The 12500-nt window shown below is 36.2% G+C and overlaps 1 long non-coding RNA gene across 1 annotated transcript in view; it reads right to left on the reverse strand.

Moving 5' to 3' along the window:
* LOC139756210 (uncharacterized) overlaps nucleotides 1–10054 on the reverse strand; it is a 91811-nt gene extending 81757 nt beyond the window's left edge. The window contains exons 1-2 of the long non-coding RNA XR_011714297.1: nucleotides 9959–10054; nucleotides 6628–6720 (exon numbers count right to left, since the gene is read on the reverse strand). This is a non-coding gene — a long non-coding RNA (uncharacterized lncRNA). The remainder of the gene's footprint in view (nucleotides 1–6627; nucleotides 6721–9958) is intronic.
* Between the last annotated feature and the right edge of the window lie 2446 nt (nucleotides 10055–12500).

Below are 12500 nucleotides of genomic sequence, written 5' to 3' on the forward strand. Positions count from 1 at the left end.
ATAGAAAGGTTGTTTTGGAAGCGATAAAAATTAATCATTGTCATGATGGTAAACACAAACATGCTCTCCACGTGATCAACAAGCCTCATACAGCTCACGTTAATTGTAAATCCCCGAGATTAATGTAAAAGGTGTTAACAAAAAAAATATATATATATTCCTGAGCGTGACGTAATAGGTTTAAACAAAATACGAGGCCGTTGGCTCAAACCTTATAATCGTCCAACATTGTTATTTACGTAAATAAGTTATGAAAAGCACGTTTACTTGGTTCACATATCAACACATTAAATTTTCAAGCGCGATTGAGCAACCCTTGTTGGATATAATGGCATGACCTTTGACCTGATCCTTATGGGCATATGTATATACGCTGTAGGAAACCTTGATTTCATGTGTGTGTGTGTGTGTGTGTGTGTGTGTGTGTGTGTGTGTGTGTGTAAACACATATAAGAGTAAAGACATTGCACATACATACAAGGTTAAGAGACGGTGGGTGCGGGGGGGGGAGGGGGCGGAGAGGTGAGGGGAAGACAACACGAGTGTAAAACTCTCTCCCAGTAAGACGTAAATGGTACCCAAATGATACCAGTCCGCATCAAACAGTTGCTCAAGCTATACCATTGATCATCTTGGCTAACAGCATCACTCTCGTACCAGGTAACTAACCTATTCAACACTGCCAATAATCCCACAGTATCCGATACAAATATCACCACTATTCTTGAATAGATCACTAAGTACCTCCACTCCTAATGCTTGCCAGTCAAAGCTAAAGAGAACACTCTCAAGCTAACCAGTCCAGCTATAGTTACCTCTCCCGTACTGAGAACAAAGCCAGCCACCAACCCTACTGTGTACAAACCCACGCAACCAACACAGTCTGATGCCACACTCCCTCGTACTAAATGAAGCATCTACTGAAATTAACTACGAGAGAGAGAGAGAGAGAGAGAGAGAGAGAGAGAGAGAGAGAGAGAGAGAGAGAGAGAGAGAGAATTAACCATATCACCCAAGGGCGTTTGGGATGGACCAGCCAGACAACAGCTGCACGCTTGTTGTGACCAAGTTTTTACACTCCAGAAGTCATTACAGCTGCTGAAAGTGGTCGCCAGATGATAACGGCCGCTGAAAGTGTTCGCTGATAATAACAGTCGCTGGCAATGTTCGCTTACGATAATAGTCCCTGGTGGTGTTCACTCTTGGTAACAGTCGCCGGATGCGTTCGCTCATGACAACAGTCACTAGGCGTGTACACTCATCATGACAACGGACGCTGGAAGTATTCACTCATTACAACGGTCAAATTATCTAGTTAAAAGAATACTAGTCCCAGAATCGCTATCGTTCGCTCACGGGGAACTGTGTTCGCGGAAAAGATCTTGCGATGTCTCCTCAAAGCATAAGTATACTTTGTGGGATGATATACGCAAAGTTTGGGTAATGACTTCAAACAATTGTGTGATGCGAAACACAATGGATATAATCATCTCTCAACTCATTTTTGTTTACACAGGAGACCTTAATACTAATCCTTCATGAAGACTATACAGTAGCGAGGCTAACTTGTTTATGTTATATTAATTTCCTAAACTCGTTACGGTACAGGGAAATGGTTCCTAACAAACACGAGTGCGGCGCAAGACTCACATGACCCATCCCCTCTGACCTCTCCTGTACGTGACCTTTCCTGATCTATTCCCGTACATGACCTGTCCTTGCCTCTCCTGTACGTTAGTGGTCTCGACTTCCACTGTACGTGATCCGGCCTGATATCTCGCGTACGTAATCTATCCCTGACTTCTCCTGTACGTGACCTGTCCCGATTTCTCCTATAGGTAACCTGTCCTTGACCTCAGTGGAACGTGACCAGTCCTGACCTCCTCTCAGGCCTCCCTCCAGACCCACGCTATGTAAGCACACAGACACACACGCAACAGTACAGTCACACATATTGTGCCTGACAGATGATGGTTTGGACCACCTGTGCCGTGTTATTAAGACCACTTATTCTAACTATCTGTTGATGTTCACTATCATTTATTGCCTTATTAGCCGACTCCGTACGTCAGCTTCCCTCTCACACCTCGTTTTCTACGGGGGGGATGGTTTACCAACGCTCTACCACTACTAACTGGTGGTAATTACTGGGCAATGAGAACTGCGGTTTGTATGTGCTGTAACCCTGCTGCAAGAGAGGTCCTGACTGCGTCACACCATGCAGGGATAAGTGAGATCCCACTCTCTTCTTTCCTCCTCCTCCTACTCTTCTTTTACGGGAAGGCACCGATATATACACACATAAGAGTTCGATCAAGGTGTATGTATCCACAAAAACGCAAGCTTTAATATACTCTCTCTCTCTCTCTCTCTCTCTCTCTCTCTCTCTCTCTCTCTCTATATATATATATATATATATATATATATATATATATATATATATATATATATATCACAGCTTAAGCCAGTTTGTTCCTTACTAATTAAACATAAAGAGGACGATGAACAGCTGGGTGGGAAGTGGGCTGGGTGCCCGTTCCGGAACTCGAACCCGCCCAAGTAGACTTGTATTATAGACTGAATCATAACTGGTCACATGACAGCACGTCCTCGTGGACAAAGCTCCGTTTTCAATTACCTAAATGCCGTAACTATAATTTGGAAAATAACCTAAATATTGTTCACATGACTTTGCACGAAACAGACAGATTCAGATTCCTCTTTCTCATTGTTTGATTCTTTTTTTTTCACGTGGAAACTATTGTTGCCGATTTTTTCTTGCAAACTGCAATTGGAATTAGTGTTGAAAATTTGAGGAAGCTGAGCAATTAATGTTTGGCCGTGTAGTGGGACCTAGGCAGACTAAGACAGAGAAAAAAAATGAGGTTTGGTAACGAAGATACAGTCTCTAGAAATCAAATCCTTTAATACATACAGAACGCATATATATGTATTTACTTATTTATCTATCATACTTTGTCGCTGTTTACCGAGTTGGCGAGGTAGCGCATGGAAACATACGAAAGAAAGGCCCAACCCACCCACATACACATGTATATACATAAACGCCCACCCACGCACATATACATACCAATACATTTCAAGGTATACATACATATACATACAGAGACATATACAAATATACACATGTGCTTATACATGCTGCCTTCATCCCTTACCCCCCCCCCCGCCGCGTGTGCGCGAGGTAGCGCTAGGAAAAGACAACAAAGGACACATTCGTTAACACTCAGTCTTTAGCTGTCATGTGTAATGCACCGTATATATATATATATATATATATATATATATATATATATATATATATATATATGTGTGTGTGTGTGTGTGTGTGTGTGTGTGTGTGTGTGTTCCCACGAGTCCACGGGGAAAATGAAAGGAATATCTTGATCACGCGCAAAAATTGTGATCCTTTCCAATATGTGTGTGTGTGTGTGTGTGTGTGTGTGTGTGTGCAATAAAAACGATAACAAGAAGTCACTTGGTGGAGGGAGGGAGCTGCGAGCGATTATGTGTACACTGTCGTTGGAGGCCGACACGCCCAAAAAGGAGCCCAACTTATCCCTCTCCCGCGTGTGGAACTTCCACACAGCTGCAGGAGCTCCACAAAAAGTGGGGGGGCCTTGAGATCCATAAATAAATATGCCTCTTTATTACATATACGTCGTAATCTCCCTTACAAGCCGATAATTACATTCACGAACAAGTGTTTTTTTCCCACCAAAACCATTCATCTTCAAAATGCACGTGGAAAATCTCTTTATAAATAAGAATTTTGCAGGTGAATATACACAATTTCCAATACCATTCTCAAGTGCATGAATAACATACATCGAAAAACTCTAATATTTGATTATGAAATATAAAATATATACGTAAAATTGTTCTACCGGTAAAATACTGTCAAAATCCCCTACCGCAACGCATCAATCTAAATAACGATTTCAGTAAAAAAAAAACATGAAATCAAAACGCACCCATTAACATTTTTCTCTCAAAATAAAACGAAACAACAACAGGAAATGAGATTACAAACGAAAGCTCATTAATATACACTTATAAAACTTTATTAATGAAATTTATAACAACTAAAAGTTGTGAACTATCAAAGAGACTAACTGATTATTACTACAGATAGACAAATTTATAATTCATTATTTTTACTGTGATTCCCAGACAAAACAGGTTAATCGCCAGAGAAACATAAGGTTTCCTGGAATGTATCTAATCTTTACTTTAAGTTTTACGTACTTAAACAGCTCTAATTTGTTCCCCGGAAGACCGGATGATTATCATCTGAATAAACTATATAAATAAGAGCGATTGCCTGGGATTACTTATTTGTGTGTTACCGTGAGTTTTATATTCGTGTTGCCCCGTCTCTTAACCTTGTAAATAAGTACAATGTTTCTCTTTTTCCTGTGTTTGTATACATAAACCCCAGCCTAAACTTCATACGTTTTCCACATATCTTGATCAATCTGCACCAAACCTGATACAATGGTATAACAGGGCACCATGGAAGGTCATGGGGTGGGTGTTCATTGGAACTGGTTTTCCGTTCCTCCCTCGACATTTTCCACGTCCGATCAATAAGCACCGTGACATGAGGACAGTCGTGGGGATCTGATCTTTTATAATTTCACTGGTTCCCCGGCTAGTTGAATTACAGTGCTTGATGGTAGCGGACGAAAAGTGGATTAATACTTCTTGTTCACCTGAAGCGGTTAGCGTCCCTGTCCGTGATGCATTCAAGCGCCCCACACCATCCTCAAGGGTTGAGCACATAGGTTCGAACCCTGGTTGCAACAACAGGTCCACAGTCAACCTAGCTGTTCATCCACTCTCAGTGTCTGGTCGACAAAATGGGTACCCGGCTGAAACTAGATATATATATATATATATATATATATATATATATATATATATATATATATATATATATATATATATATATCGTTACTGAGATGCCCTTGCTTAAGAATTCAGCTGCCCGTGCCGTCTCAGCTAACATTAAGCAAATGAAATTTTGTGTCGTCTAAGCTCTGTCGGCATCGCCCGTCCGTTCGCCGTCCAGAAACACACTTTAACTTGCAACATAACTTTGGTTGATTCTCAATCAGTTACTGGGCAAACTTTACACAGTTGTTCCTAGCATTTAAAGAACGGAATGACAGAAAGCTCATAACTAGTTTGATGTTTATGCCACATGTGAAAACGTTTATCCAAGAATCTAATCTGGCTATGACCTGAAAATTCAACCTCTGGCCAAGAAACCTTAGACAGAATATCAAATACAGGCTCACATTACCCACTTACTGCCTCCCAAGTATAGACATGACTGCCATGAGCAAAGACGCGCGTGTGTGTGTGTGTGTGTGTAAAACAAGCAGTTATATTACAATGCGTCAATCCAACTTCAGTGATAATAATAATAATAATAATAATAATAATAATAATAATAATAATAATAACAATAATAATAATAAAACCAAAAGAGATCGCTGTACCCAGACGACTCTGACATTTATGAGCGTCTGTCAAAATGATAAAAGGTGACGGTAATGGATTGTGTGGAGAAAGGCAATGAAAACATGGTGTGTTTACACTGTGTCACATAGCATTCCCAGCCATCGACCCAACTGCCACTTCGTTACATTGGATGAAAAATATAAAAGTAATCTATGGATTGGAAAGTAAGTGTGTTCTTCAAAATCCATTCCTGTAACTAACCTCGCTACTCTTATTCATATTCAATCGAATAAACGTTGTTAATTACCAGTAATCAAAATGATTCATTGAACGAAAAATCTTCCCTAATCTAACAGAGTCTTGTCAGAGGAAACATCTTTTCAAGTTAACTGCCCAATTAAAAACATAATAAAAAAAAGGTGAATGGATAATTCTCATAATGATAATATGTATCTATGAAACGGTACAACCTTACCTACTCTATAGTAGCTTAAGAAAAATATGAGGAAGGTCCTTTTGGAACACAAAATATCACTCAATATCCCTGCTTGTCACAGGTGCATAGTGTTAAAATCAATTTTTTGAAACATGAAATTTGTGCAGGAATGTACTTACTAGACAGAAGATATTCTTGCCAAACAAGAGATGTATTAACTAGCCTGTAGATGTACCTAACAGACAAAATTCAAAATGGATTTCAGAAAAAAAAGCAGTTTTTACAGCTGCAAAACATAATGTAAAGAACTGCATATAATGGTCGAAAGTCAGTCACAACTTTAAATATCACAAGTGTTCTATAAATATACATATAAGCAGAATTTTACAAATAAAACATTGCAGACATGTAAAGAGACATAAGTACACATTTAATCAGTAAATGTTAAAAGTAAAAGCATAAAGGCACAAATTAACACTTGCCAAATGTCTTCTGGCCCTGACAGTTCATCCAATCATGGTCATGAAACTTTATAATAAAATGTTCTTTTAAAGTCATAAAGAATACTCAGAATACATGAGGTCTTAGCAAACTTTTATGCAAATTCACACCATAAAGAAAAAACCCATTATATATCATTTGCTGGCATATGATATACCAACATAACAGTATCCCATACAAATCAATTGCCATCCACATACCTTTAAATCATTAAGCTCTACTATTCCTCCTGCTGGTGCATCATCATACAATACTTTTACGGCCTAAGTGTTTAGACTCAGTTGAGCAAATATCTGAGAGTAGGAATAAGAGTAATATCTATTATGCCTGTAATATGAAAAGCCTAATACTAATACTGCTAATAATAATAACAGTAATAATAATAATAATAATAATAATAATAATAATAATAATAATAATAATAATAATAATTACAATAATCCCTGGGATAGGGGAAAAAGAATACTTCCCACGTTTTCCCTGCGTGTCGTAGAAGGTGACTAAAAGGGAGGAAGCAGAGGGCTGGAAATCCTTCCCTCTCGTTTTTTTTTTAATTTTCCAAAAGAGGAACAGAGAAGGGGGCCAAGTGAGGATACTCCCTCAAAGGCTCAGTCCTCTGTTCTTAATGCTACCTTGCTAACATGGGAAATAGCAAATAGTATGAAAATAAAAAAAATTACAATAATAATTTTGTCAATTCAGAGAAATAAAATTCATATGATATGAAAGTTATGCAACTGTAATTAACAGACTTTCTCATAATATATGAAAACGCCAGGCCTTTGTGAAACGTATAAAATATTATTCTTAAGATTTTAATATTCTGACATCCTCTTAAATTTAGATATAACTTGAGTTTGTTCTAATATTCAATACATAAAATGAATATACTTAAAATTTACTAACAAATTCAAATACCTAACTATTCACAGGGAGGAATTTCACTAGAGGATGCACTCATGGGAAATTCTAAAATATTCAGCAGAGGATTTAATCTAATGAGAGTGATGTATTTCAGCAGAGATTCATTATTCCCTCATTCAGGAAAAGGTTTTTAAAGCAGCAACAAGAAATATACTTTGTGCTTTGTGATGAAAAAATTAAAGAGCTTGCAACTCATATTTTAAAATGTGTTCTTGGTTTATTTAGTAACTGTTCTTTTATATCTTCAATATACAGATTCAATACAATATCATGTTTCTTTTTTAATAATCTTATTGATAGTAGGTACTTGCCAGCAGTATTCCATAATCTTAAAGTTACAAGAAATTTTATAACTGCTTTTCATACAAATTTAGATATCAGCTAACAAAGCCTGCAAGTTTATGCTTAATTTCATGAATCATTTTTTTCTACAAATCTATTGCTTAGTCATATGTATTCATATATACTACTCAGTAAAAATTGTCTCTTTCAACATCTACCTTGATATTGATTATACAGTTCTACCTAACCACAGTCTTCATCCATACACTTTAGTTTGTGAGTTATTTAATATGTAAGATGGATAATCAATTCTTTTTTTACTGTAAGCTTCAGCACTTTTTTCAGAGTTCACGATTACTACTGTATCATCTGCATATAGTATATTCTACCTATTTTTGCATGGTAGCACTGATGTAATAATCTTTGAATTGAACTCATATGCACGGAACAATTTTTGTTAGCATACTTCACCCGTAAGTAATAACTACATGCAAGAAGGCACCTTTGTCGAGGCAGGCTGTATCACTGCTGGTGGACACAGCATTATCAAGGATCTCATCCCAAGGAAGCCTATCTTACCTTTCTTCTATCTTATGCATAACCACAAAGGTGCAAGAGTAGCAGAGAAAGGATGCTAAAATTACATAGTAATAATAATAATAATAATAGAAAATAATGATAATAGTAATGATCCTGAAATGAGATATAGTTACAGTAAAATATCAGACACTGTGCAACCTTTTTTGTTTTTGTCACTATGATGGTATGGGTAACCCTTGTCCCACCCGTATACCACTTCACCACCATCTCAAGCTATTACCACATTTTTCAGTAAGTCATTAAATGCCTGTATTTCCAGCAATATGGTAACATTTGCTGATTTACATAATTCAATTTGTGATGCAGAAGACCCAAAAGCCCCTCCATTTCCCTGCCTATAACCATCTCTTCCCACTTCTGCAGCATCTAAGGCTCTCATCACCCTGTTTCAGTTCAGTACCTTCTTAAGTAAGATTTCATTACTGTCCAAATTACTTTATGGGAAAGTGTGGAAAGCTAGACTATATATGGTTGATACGCTGCTTTCAGTGAAATTTAATTTTTGTCCAGGAACATAACCCCTTTACAATAAGGGCTTCATCACTTTGACTTTGATGATACTGACCTGCATTACAATGTCCAAAAGTGTATATCCTGAAAATTATGTTATGCATGGTGTGCTTTATTACTTCTTTAAAAACCAAGGATAACTAGGTCAGGATAGTTTTTGTATTTCTGTAAAGAAAGGCTTCTTAGGCTTGGATTGGCTTGCTTTTTACTTCCTTGAAATGAAATTGACAGAATTTTTTTTTACTAATCACTATTAGGCAATTTTTCTATCTATTTTGCTAGGCTAACTATGGTTGATAATTAATGTTTCTTAAATCTGGCTTAATAGGCTCAACAAGTCTTTTATTCCTTTAAAACTCTTGACTATACATGGTCTATGCTTGGAAATATTTGTATTTCTTTGAAACTATTCTGACCACATAAGGTTAGGTTTTTCAATTTCTTTATACTAAGTAAACTTGGACATGAAACTTTTTTGTTTCTTAATACTAAGCAGTCTCAAGTTGTCAATTCATCTTTTTTTACCATACTGACTAAAGATAATAAATTTTACTCTAACACTAAGGGTATTAAGCTTGGCAAGCTTAGCAGTAATTTTCTCTTTTGAACTAGGCTTGGCAAGAGATTTCATTTCTAAATACACTAACATATTTCTTAGGCTTAATAAGTATTTTATTCCTTTAAAACTACAAGAAATGAGGCTTACTGGGCTAGTCAAGTTTCTTTGATGAAAAGACTAGGCCTTTAAGTTTGTTAATTATCATATTTCTTCAAGCTTCAATTATCTAACATTTTTTAGCCTTGGAGTACTTTATCTTAAAACTACCATAATAAGTCTACTAGGTTTGAAAAGTTCATCTTTTACCATAAAACACTTCATATAGGCTGGGTAAATGTTGGTGGTGCTATATATATCTACTTCAACAGATCTCCTGAGATAAGCAATTTATTAATTCCTCAATAACTAGCCACCTCGACTAACCAAACGTTTTTAATATCTTAATAAAAGATGAACTAGCCAAAATATTTCTTTAATTCCTTAATAATTGGTTACAACGCTCTGCTAAGATTCTGTTAATGCCTTGACAAAGACCTACCTATTTTTTTGAGAAAACCGGTCCATGTGATACTTGGATGGCCATTAAGAAGCCAGTAGAAGTGATGTACAACTAAATAATCCAACATAATAATGAATGAACATGATCAGACATTTACCTGGATGATTTAGGTGAAAGTTATTATCAGTTGTAGCGTTGCACTTCCAGAACTAAGGAGAAAATCACAAAATCTCGAGCAAAGACAAATTTGTGGGCAACACCAATGGAGAATTGTGACGTCACGTGTCCTCTTTTCAGGCCTGTTTTAAATTTTCTAGTAAATTGCTAAGGGGACAGTACTCTCCTTCAAATTCACCTGAAAATTATAGGTAATATTAATTTCATATTAATGATTTGCAAATGCCTTTATATACTTACTAAACTACTTCCATAAGAACATTACCCAGTAGCTTGGAGACACAACCATGCCTTATTTCTTTATCTACGATTTTACATCTTCTGCAGTAGAATTAAATATAAATAATTGAATGATAATTGAATACGATTTTATACAATTGATACATGTTTGTTTTTCATTGCAGTTTGAGACTATGAACAAGGCTTAAAAAGAATGCTTCATCCTTAGATCTTATCTGTGCTCGTTATTTTAGTAGTAATAGATATCAAATAATTAATCATATTTTTTAAGCCTTGGATAAAGATAACTGAAGGATCTGGATCTTCAGCAGAATGGAAAAATAATTGTATACTTGAACCCCTTGGAAGACGCCATCTGGAGAGTTGTACATGCCAACAGAATGCTTACTTTTATTAGTGTCGTTTTTACTTCAAAATTGTCTTCAGTTGGCCTTGGAAGCAGTCCTACAATTCCTTACGATACCAAGAAGTTGAAAGTGTACTGGGAAACAAGTTTTCTCCTTGAATAAAAGGTCAGTAACCGTTTTGTATATGTAGCAGATTCTTCGAGAAAATTCTGGCCATCACGCTGTTTACTTTTTCAGTTCAACCAAGTTTGACTCTGTGGCTTTTTTCCCATCAATAAAGTGAAGTAGAATATGAACAGTTGTTAGGAAGATAGGAGATAAGTAAGTAATCGTAAGATTTATGGATTATTGAGCATTTCTTACTTAAATCTCTTGCAGTGTCTCATACTATTACAAATGTGATTTATTGAAGTCGAAAATTTCTCTTTTAAAATGAAGACGGATTAGTGGCACGCCTATTAGAAAGCTGGTTATTTGGTTATCATTAAAGGCCGTCTGTGTTGAGTTATAACTACGGTCTACGACGTTAATGAACACCTGGTGATAAGAAGGATCTCATGTGGCCGTTGGACTCGTAGAGCTTCCTGGCATCCGAATCTGGGATCGTTTTCGCGTGCTAGCAGTTCAGCGTCTCGGATCCCAGCGACAAGCGTTTGCAAATATTTTTTTTTTTTTAAACGCAGTCGAGTGGAATATTTTGTTAGTGGGAAATCAGTTTGCTGCTAATTGTCGCTGGAAGCCACATAGACGTTGGTTCAGACTGGAGGAATATTATTCTCCTTAATATATTCTTTTCTGGGAGGAATGAGACCTGTTGAGCCTCCCATTCCGCTGTAATATTTTCTTTATCAATTTTCCAGATATCAAAGTCTTTAGCTTTCATTGCAGAACGAAGAGATACAGTGGTTGGACACCTGAGAGTATTTTATTAGTGATGTAGGTCAAAACTCCAAATAACCAACCAACCAATTATCCGTTGTATGCTAGTATTTTAAGGCAATCTGTGAGACATTAGTGTTTTCCTTTTATGTCAATATTCACCTCGGAGGTTAATGTCATTTTGTACTACGTTTATCATGGTATGAAAACCAGCTGGTCATTAGGTTGCGACGGTGAAGGAGTGAAGCGCCCTCATCACCCAGGAGCTTAGAATATATTAAGATTTCGGTGATCCGAGTTAGTTAAGTTTTACGAACATCTTATATTCATACGGGACTGTATAATCGACAAGGTCGTATTCAACCTAAAATTCTCTTTTAGTACCATTAGCAGATAAGAAAATAATGAGTTTATTGCGTGAAAGGATTTTTTTTTGTGGCCAAAAATCGTAAATTTGTTTTTGATTTCAAAAATAAAGGAACGCTAATGTATTTCCCAAGTATTACAATGAAACACGTGAAAGAAATTCGTGTTTTTCTGAGTGACTAGATGAGGAAAAGAGGGATTGTCTTTTTGATACGTGATTGATGAATTCTGACATTCTTGTTAGACAGAAGATAAATGATATATTGATCAAATTGACTGTCGGATGTTGATAATTACCTCGTTGTTCATTGCAGTTTTATGGGCGTGGTAAGGTAGATGGGCTTTACCAAAGTTTGCATATATATATATATATATATATATATATATATATATATATATATATATATATATATATATATATATATTTACACACAGTAATATATTTCTTATTGTTATTGGTAGCAGTAGCTAGTAGTGGTAGAAGTAGTGGAACGCCTTCGGTTTCGATTCCTTTACCTCTTATGAATTGTTATATATATGAAATAGTCTTGATTTGAGATTTTTTTTTTGCAATATTTTATTAAATCGTTGCTGTTAATCACATTATTCCGGTATGTTATCCTTTTGACTAAACTATAACGTTATGGCCAAAAGAATTGAGAGCTTGGTTAATTGGTGAAAGGAAAAATT

The sequence above is a fragment of the Panulirus ornatus genome, chromosome 21 (genome assembly GCF_036320965.1).
Source record: "Panulirus ornatus isolate Po-2019 chromosome 21, ASM3632096v1, whole genome shotgun sequence".
In the NCBI taxonomy this organism is placed as follows: Eukaryota; Metazoa; Arthropoda; class Malacostraca; order Decapoda; family Palinuridae; genus Panulirus; species Panulirus ornatus.